Source organism: Austrofundulus limnaeus, unplaced genomic scaffold, assembly GCF_001266775.1.
Source record: "Austrofundulus limnaeus strain Quisiro unplaced genomic scaffold, Austrofundulus_limnaeus-1.0 Scaffold267, whole genome shotgun sequence".
Lineage (NCBI taxonomy): Eukaryota > Metazoa > Chordata > Actinopteri > Cyprinodontiformes > Rivulidae > Austrofundulus > Austrofundulus limnaeus.
This window is the reverse complement of record NW_013952669.1, coordinates 559,287-568,925: the sequence shown is the minus strand read 5'-3', so window position 1 is coordinate 568,925 and position 9,639 is coordinate 559,287. Positions and strand designations below refer to the sequence as shown.

At 39.0% G+C, this 9,639-nt stretch overlaps 1 protein-coding gene across 1 annotated transcript in view; it reads right to left on the bottom strand.

Moving 5' to 3' along the window:
* The window catches only part of prickle1a (prickle homolog 1a), a 34,087-nt gene extending 25,240 nt beyond the window's left edge, over positions 1-8,847 (bottom strand). The window contains exon 1 of the mRNA XM_014020824.1: positions 8,606-8,847. The gene's annotated coding sequence lies outside the window, so the exon portion shown is untranslated. The remainder of the gene's footprint in view (positions 1-8,605) is intronic.
* Positions 8,848-9,639: the final 792 nt, after the last annotated feature.

Here is a 9,639-nt window from a genome sequence, read left to right as displayed (position 1 = left end):
AAATTAGCCTGCAGTACCACTGCTCTACCCATATGAGCAGCAAAAAGACATTTTTAGACCAAATATTACAGATTTGAACAAATACGCACAAAAACATCAGAATTAGCACAGAAACAGTACTATATAACATTTTAGACACATTCTAGACAGTTTATCAGCTAAAAAAAAGTTAATTTTGGGATAAGTTACTCTTTAACCTTAGAATCAGCAGCTCCTAAAATAACACACCAACGCTGACAGAAACAGACACATTACCCACATGGCTTCTAAGAATAATCACCACTCCAGGAGATTGCTGTCCAACTGATAAGGCAACGTGTTGTGCAACTTTTTTTTCTCTCATTCCACACATGCATGATCTCAACAGAGACATGCACCCACAATCACTGAGGGACCCCAGTCAGTAATGTCTGCTTTGTATATCTGATAACCTGACAGAGACCTCCCTGGGGTTTTAGACTGGACTCCGGTATTACGGTACACAGTTTAGCATGTACATATAATGTGTTCTAAAATTAGATTTGTCAAACCCCCTTTTAAAACATGTACAATAAATTGGTTTAAGAACTCCTAAACACTGACTGTTTTATTGACAGTCTTGTAGACTCTGATGACAAGATTAAAAAGCTAAACTATGGAAATTGCATTTCTTGTGAAAACGCTGTGTTAAATGCTATTTTTTTACTGAAAGCTGCTGAAGGAGCTGAAAAGATTTATTAGCAAAACTATTATTGTGAGTTAAAAAGTTGACTTTTGCTAAAAAATCAGTATAAGACAGTAAAAAGGGTAAAAAACCAGAAGAGAAAAAGTAGTTAAAAATAGCAAAATGGAGTCAAAGTAGATGAAACAAGTTAATATTAAACAGGAAAATGAAAGTGAAATTTATCTAATAATCAAAAAACAAGAAAAGAGGTACTTGCAATTTGTTGTGAAATTGCTAAAAAAGCTGAAACTTGCCTAAATCTAGCTAAAGAAAATAACTGAAATGATCAACATCTGTATTTAGTTTAAAAAAGCTCAATATAGTTGAAATTAACTAAAAAAAGTAGCTAAAAACACAGAAAACAGCTGAAATTAGCAGAAAGAAGCATAAGACAATGTAAATTAGCGGAAGATAGAATAAAGACGCACAATAAAGTTAAAATCGGCAAAAGAATGCAATAAAAATCAACACAATGAAGCTGATGGAAGCTGAAATTAATACAAAGAAGTAAAAAAAAAACCAATTAGAACTAGAACTACAACAAAGGGTAAAAAGTTCTCGAAAGATTAATGAACATTTTGAATAGTTTTCGTGAAGTTGAAGGCAGCTCCATTATTTACAATGAGAAAATAAAGTTGGCTGAAAAAGCTAAACATCTTAAAAAGTAAAAATTGCTCAAATTCCAAAGGTCATAGCTGGAATGCCCTGAAGGAGCTGAACCTTTTAATATAGATTCTGCTCCTTGTGTACAATATATAATAGTGTAGAAATAGCACAAATAGAACAAATATGGCTGGACGTCTGCCAGTATTTTTCTCCCGCTTTTCTGCGGAACAAGATACATGTCAAAAACATATGGAAGAAAAAAATGAATTGCAATAGTGTGAATACTTTATAAGCATTCACACTATTAGATACAGATTCAGATTTGCTTTATTGTCATTCAAACATAACATCAGGGATGCAATGTAGAACGAAATGCAGTTGAGATCACCCATTCAAGAAAAGACACATGACAAAATATGGGGGAAACGTGAACAGGTCATGTGGAATAGGGTCACGCTACCTTTTTGCAGCTTGGAAATACACAAAAATTGCTCTGATCCTATGTTTACATCGGAAACACAGAGTCATGCACAAAAATACACTTGCGACAGAGCAGACAGAGCAGACTCATCGCTCTGTTTTTTATCTGACTGTAAAGCCAGTGCAGCATACTACATATCTGCTAGTTTATTGGTAGAACTTTACAATCTACTGACATGTAAAAATAAAAAGAAAAAGAATGGTCTCTTTAAATGATATGCTAAATGTGTATGTTAGGCATCATGTATTTTATTTATTGTTTCGTCTTCTGATTAACCTTCTTAAGAAGTATTTTACAGATTAAAACATATGAACTGACTAATCACAAGAATTATTTGGGAGCAAGGCTTGAGCATGCATTTGTTACTAAACCTCATTACTGACAATAACAAATGAAAAGCGGGAGAGGAAAATACTGGCAGTGCCATATTCTGTTTCTGTAACCTTTCTCAAAAAAATCCCAGGAAATGCTTTTGTTGTTCATCCAAAAGTCCCCCTAACACAACTGACCTTTTCCACATCATCCATGCTCACCGACTCCGCCCGTGTGATAACGTAGACACGAGGGTCAAGTGCCACAGGAAGTGGAGCTGGGAGGTGTTTAATGTGTTTCTGGCTGAGGGTTAGGACAGCTTTATTTCATTTTCTAGGAAATTAAATAAGTCTATTACATATGCCTTTTTTTGCTTCCAATCTACTAATGTTTAGACAAATTCCTGTAGATGACAGAGAAAAGCATATCTCCTGCCCTTCACCCTTCATGCTAAAGCTTTTAACAAAAATCTTGTGTGATTTGTTGGCAATAAAAAGTATATGGTGGGCATGACTCTCATATAACACACACAATTAAAACTTAAAGTAAACTTAAGTAAATAATGTTAATAAGGTTTGTGTATGACTCTCAGCTACATCAGCTGTAGCCATGTTTTGTCTTTGTTAAAGTCAGTTAGCTCTTGTAGCCATCTTAAATTATGTTGACTTCCAGTGCAATCTGTTGTGAATGTGCGTTCAACATTTTTTTTCTGAGAAATTCGTTAAAAATCTGTCCACTGGTTTAGGAGATATTTTGTTAAAAGACAGACAAAGGAACACACACACAGAAAGGCAGGCAATAAAAACACCCTCCAGTGTCTCAGTCTGTGTCAGGGTTGGTTAAATGAACTTTCCCAAGTCAGTTGCTAAAGTTGCTGACATATCTTTATGTCTGTTATTCCCCTTTATCAAAGCCAGACATGCTGATAATAAGTGGTTTTGCAGCTCTGCTCCATGGTTATTATGCAGTATACATCCAGAGCCGAGCATCATGCCTATACATGGCGCTGATAATGAAACGTGCGTTAAAGGATGGCTTTCATCATCGCGGTGGTCTGATGGTTGGTCCCTCAATTACACTGTGTGGTTACCAGAAATCTGCTGGGGCAACTGAACCCCAGTGTGTATGTGTGTGGGTGTGTGTATGTGAGTGTGTGAGCCAAACCCATTTTCCTTTAACATCATCTTGTAGTTCCCAATAAACAGAGCTGTGCCTGGAGGCGCTAAGCCGCGGCAGCTACTTTTAATCCCTTTTAGAATAATGCTTAACATGTGGAGCCAATGTGCTGCTAAAAGATTTACGGGCCCAGGATTTGTTGAAGGAATGCGTATTTCCCGCCACTTTTCATCCTGGAGTTTTTAAGTAAGATCGGCTTACAATGAGAAATAAGATTTTTATTTGTTTTGGTCAAATTTTGTAAATAACATCATGCACAATTTTATGCGATATCTTAAATAATTTGTTGGCCTGAAAAAAACTAAATTTCCCACCTGTGGGACTAATAAAGGAATATCATCTTTTCTAATCTCAGTGCTCAGAGTATTTGTTGCGAATGACTGTCAGCTACTACTGCACCAAGTTTTAGCTCAATATCTGCAAAAGTCCCTGAGTTATAGTCGTTTTTGTTCAGGCTTATGTCAATTAGATGTGGAGCTCATCTTGAATTGGGTTGACTCTAAAAGTATCAGTTGCAGATGTACTGAGTTTCAACAAAATCCATCATGTGGTTCATGAGATATTTTGCTAACAGACAAACACAACTGACTCTAAAGATTAATGGCAAGATTTAAGGTAAAGATGTCACACAATGTGTTGAATGTTTGAGACCATTCTCAGCGACTACCACACCAAGGTTTGGTTCAATATCTGTACACTTGGCTGAGTTAGAGCTATTTTTTTGTATTTTGTAAGGTCGGTTCACTGTGGTGCTGAAACTCAAAAAGGAGCAAGCCAATGATCATTTTCTGACAATTTTATTAAAATCTGTTAAAAAATTGTGAGATATTTAGCTAATAGTACAAGACAATTAGAATCTGCTCAACAGGCAACAGCGTCTTAAATTTGCCATCATTCCCCGCAGGCACGAGGACTGCAAACTCACGGACCACCGGCGTTTAAACAGGCCGTATTTCATCCAGCCTTCTGCCAACCCACCCCAAACAGTTTACAGTCAGGGAACTTAGCCCTCTGGTGTTTTTCTGTGGCGACTCCACTCCACGCCACATCTCCCCGGCTGTCCAGAACCACGAGAGCCTGCGGCCTCCTCTGACAGCTCCTCACAACACCGGGCCCTGTCCTGCGCTGCTTTTAGCCCCGCTGCGGTGAGCTGGACCATGTCTGCGGGGATAACGGGCTGCCACAGTGTTTTGGCCTGCAGCGCGATTTACACAGACGCAAGGTGATTCATCCTGGCTTCTTGCACAAACAGCCCTCTGTGTACATTTCATTGGTGCTGGGCTTTTAAATCAACAGTGGCAAAAGTATATACATTCTGCCTATTCATACTCAGCTGGGAGTCTAGTGCATATATGTATATATACGAGTAAAAACCTTGACATTGTTCATAGTAAAATAAATACTAAAATAAAAACACATGGCTCATTGTGTCATGGCTTGTTGTAAAAGTGTTTTGATATCTGTGATTTGTTTCCACTCTCTTAAAAGTTGCATTAAGAGGTGCTTACGCATAAAAAATGTACATGTATATACAGTTAAATCTTAAAACCTGACGCATAAGTACTGCAAACACCAAGATAATTGATGAGGATCAGGACAGCCTTGGGAAAAAAGAAGGTCCACTGTCTTCATTTCAAGAGGATTTATAGAAAATCATTTTACAGTAAAAACATTTTGGACAGTTGCCAATTTATCAAAGAGAGGACCTCCCATCAAACTGGCTCCAATGTTAGGCTAAGAAAAAATCCACAAGCTTGATTTTAGACTTTATAGGTCTCATTTAGCTGGCACAAATGTAAAAATTCAAGACAAGTAGATAATGACTGAACAAGTTTGGGTTGTTTTAAGGCACTTCCAGAAAAATAAGTATCTAATTTTCCAAAAGGAACATGGAAGTACAATTTAAGTTCAAGTTTGTTTGAAATGAATGACAGGAGTTAATCCATCCATCATCTACCATTTGTTCCAGAGTTGGGTCATGGGGGCAGCAGCTTGAGCAGGGAGGCTCAGACCTTGATTACCCTAGACAGCTTTTCTTGCAGATGGGAGACATAGTCTCTCCAGCATGTCCTGGGTTTTCCTTGGGGTCTCCTCCCAGCTGGACATGCCAGAAGCACCTTCCCAGGGAGACATCCAGGAGGTATTCTTATCAGAAACCCGAACCACCTCAACTGGCTTCTCAGTGTGGAGGAGCAGCGGCTCTACTCTGAGTCCCTCCCGGATAACTGAACTTCTTACCCTATCTCTAAGAGAGAGTCCAGCTACTCTGCAGAGAAAACTTATTGTGACCACTTGTATCTGTGATCTTGTATTTTGGTCACTACCCAAAGTTCATGGCCATTGGTAAGGGTAGGAACGTAGACTGATCAGTAAACAGAGAGCTTTGCCTTACAGCTTAGCTCCCTCTTTACCATAATAGACCAGTACAGAGTCTGAAATAGGGTAGAAGTTGCATCGATCTGTCTATCAATCTCACGCTCCATTTGTCCCTCACTTGTAAACAAAACCCCAAGATGAACACCAACCTGAAGAAAGCAATCCACCCTTTTCTGACTGAGGACCATGGACTCAGATTTGAAGGTGCTGATCCTCATCCTAGCTGCTTCACACTCAGCTGCAAACTGAGAACTGAAGATCACGGTACAATGACACCATCAGGACCATATCATTTGCAAATAGCAGAGATGGACTCCCACACATCATATCATCAACAACAGTCAAGTACGGTTGTGGAAGGATAATGATTTGGGCTTGTTTTGCAGGACCTAGGCACTGTTATTGAGTAAACCACGAACTTCTCCCGCTTCAAGTTCTGTTAGCTGCTGAATCATGTCTTTGACATAAATTGTGGATTTATAATGACATAGTGGAACCTGTTATGTTAGAGTATAGTAAAGATCAGATAATTTTTATATGACTAGACATAAAACTCTAAAAATTAAAGAGGGTGGACCTTTTTTTTCTTTTTCCCACGACTGTACATCTATTGAAAACAATGACAATGGAAGCTATTTTTACATCCCTCTTTGTCTCTCCAAACAAACCCTAAAAGGACCGAGTGCTTTGATTCTATTATTGGTGCCGCTCGATTTATCTCCAAACTTTGGAAACGAGCCGCGAACGAGCACTCGAGCAGCACCGAGCAGGTCCAGAAACGTTTACTTATGGATCCAAAATAATAATTTAGCTTTCTGACAGAATTCTCACCTGCAGCAGATTATTGAAAATCTTAGCTCAGCTCCCCCCCACAACCACCCGACACATGGCTTTTCTCCTGCATCAGCATTACATTACTGTCTGCAGCTGCAGCGTATGAAACCCAGACCGCAGAGGATACACGTCACGTAAATGTAAATCATTCATTAGACATTATATGACAGCATGGAACTTGGATTTTATGCTTGATTACCGATGTGTGGCTTTATTCAACTGTAGGCTACAACATGATATATTATGATTGCACTCAGGCCCAAGCCAGCGTGAGTTTGTTCACAAGAAAACCTTGAGCTTTTACTCACTTTATTATCTCCTGGGGGGTTTAAAAGAATAAGCTGTCAGTCTGATGTGTGACCACTAGGTGACACCAACACCTTGGTATTTATTTCTGACTGCCATCTGCATTTTCTCTCTCCCTCCTTACTTTGTGATGTTTTCCTACAGTTTCCCAAGAAAAAAAAGTGTTGCAATTACAAATAAAAGTGGGAATGTTCCAAAATAGCACCAAAGTGGTACTCACTGTGCAGAGCCAAGCTGTCCTCCTCTGAACTGTCCAAAGCAGGAACACCAGGACTGATCTCACTGGAATTGTCCTGATAATATGTTTGCAATATTTTGGATTTGTCAACAAAATCACAATTATTTGTTCAAGTGAGCTGCTCTAGATCAACAACTCTGTTTTCAGCAGCTGTACACACAGTGCCAGGTTTTGTCAGGCATGCGAGGAGGATTTAATGCTTTAGTGTGATTTTAACTGTGATTTAACAAAAGCAAAAATATTGTAGACACTTTGGTTCTATAATAGCCCCCTCTAATGTTAAGCAGCTTTCGGACTGCAAATTAAACACTGTAGTATTTTAGCTTTTAAGAAGAGGAGAAATAAACAGCTTCAGATTGTGCTGCCTTTCATGCAGGACAATTGCCATTTTGGTCAAGCCTTGAAAAGAACATTATGCCACAAGTTTATGTTGTGAACAGCTCAGCTACGAGCACAAGTTTAAGTTCCATATCTATTAAACTGACAAAATTATAACCTTTTTTTTTTGCATTTTTTAATGTTGATTAGCAGTGGTGACCATGTTTAATTGTTTACAGATGTACATCCAGTGATTAGTTTCTAAGAGTTTCATTAAAATCAGTCCAGTAGTTTATGAGATATTTTTCTAACAGACAACTAGCTTGACTCTGACAGTTAACACTAAAATAATAATAATAATAATCTTTCACAATCACTAGCATTTAGAGTATATGTTGTTATAAACTCTCAGTTACATCCACACCAAGCTTTAGGTCAGCATCTGAAAAACGGACTGAATTACTGCCATGTTTATGTCTTTTTAAGGCAAGTTAGCCATGACGGCCATCTTAAATTGAAATGCCTCCAAAGTTTAATCAGCTGTAAATGTACATCCAGTTAGAATTTTCTTAAAGGTTCATTAAAATCCATCCAGTGCTTCATGAGAAATTTTGCTAACAGACACCCACCACACATGGATTTTTTGAATAAATAAGTCCAACACAAGTGAAAAATGTTTTAAAACTAATTAAGTGTAAAAGTCATGCATGATTGTTTATAATTGACTCTTCACGGGTAGATTTGGAAAAAGTAAAAAAAACAAATAAATAATTAAAGAAAGTGTTTGAGGCTCCACTTTCCCTGTCAGCGAGCAGCACTCCTCCTGACAGCTCTGGAGCCGGACAGGCAGCAGTCACAGTTGTCACCAAAGTGACAGGCGACAGCTGAGTCCATACATCTGGAGGCCCCGGGGTGTCCGATGTGCGTTAAACGGGAAATCACTCCGACTTTTACGCACGAGGAAAGTGAGACGCATCTTGTTGCAGATACACAAAATTAAGTCCCACGAATCCCGCATTCATATTTTTGAGCGGCTTGTTAACGAGGCAATGTTGAGAAAACTGAAGGCGCTGCAGCGAAGTTAAACTTTGCGCATTTTCCCCTCTGCCTTTGCGCAATTTCAAATCGTAAACCATCAACCGAACTATCCCAGGCAAACAAGCACACCATTGCTGGTGAAGTTTTCTTTTAATCGTGAAGACTCCAAGATTCTGATAAAATAAAAAAAAAAATAAATCGAAATAAAAGCCATTACCTCCACAAGTGTTCAGGCGCAGCGGGCAGGGTATCCAGAGAAGACGGATTCGCGCTGCGTCTCATCCGCGTCATGCAAACAAACAAACAAACAAACAAAAAATGTCCAAAAAAAGAAGCGCCACCGTTGCGCCGCAGAACTGAAACAAGCGATCTGTCGAAGCCACATATGCTGACTGCACCTGAGTGTGGAGCTGGGAGAGCCGGGGCCTGACTTTACACAGTCTGTCTCTGTGGGTGTGTGTGTGTGTTTGAGTGTGTGTCACCACACGTCACAGCGACATGACATTAGCGCTGCTTCCTGCTCATTGGCTCCAACGCGAAACCCCAACCAATCCTGAGGAGAGGGACCAGTCAAAAACACTTGAAAGTTTAACTCTTAATAATTGCTGCTGCAGATTGTAAAGTGTTAGAAAGTCGCTATTACTGTACATACATTTCCCTTTAACATTGCTCTCCGTTTACATCCACATCATGCATGACGGTCATATTAACTCTGGTTACCAACAACTGAATCATTATTTTTCCAGTGTGAGGGGAATATAAAACCTTAGTCTAAAAAATGGTGCACAAGTTGCACATTTTTTAATCCACCCTGGGTCAAAATGCAGGCTCAGATACATTTATCTCAACCTTTAACAAATGATGCTGAAGTCTTTTACCTTTAATAAACCAAGGCATATTAACTATCCCTATGTGATTATGATTGACTGCAGCTTCTTTTTGCCTGCTTAACAATGATTTGTTTGACAAGTCAGATCAAAGAGAATTGGTCAGGATGTTTAGGAACAACTCAGAAATCACCAAGGCTCAAGTTTGCCATGAACTGGAAACTGGTTGAGCGCCAGTGTCTCTGTCCACAGGGAAGTGAATTTTACATCACCATGGACTGAGAGGATGCTAACCAAGAAAGTAGCTCCTGCTCCAAAAGCAACACAATAATGCTCAGCTGAAATTCACAGCTGCCCACAAAGAGAGGTCAAATACCTCATTCAGAAAAGAAAATACGGTTAGATAAAAAAAACTGAGCTATTT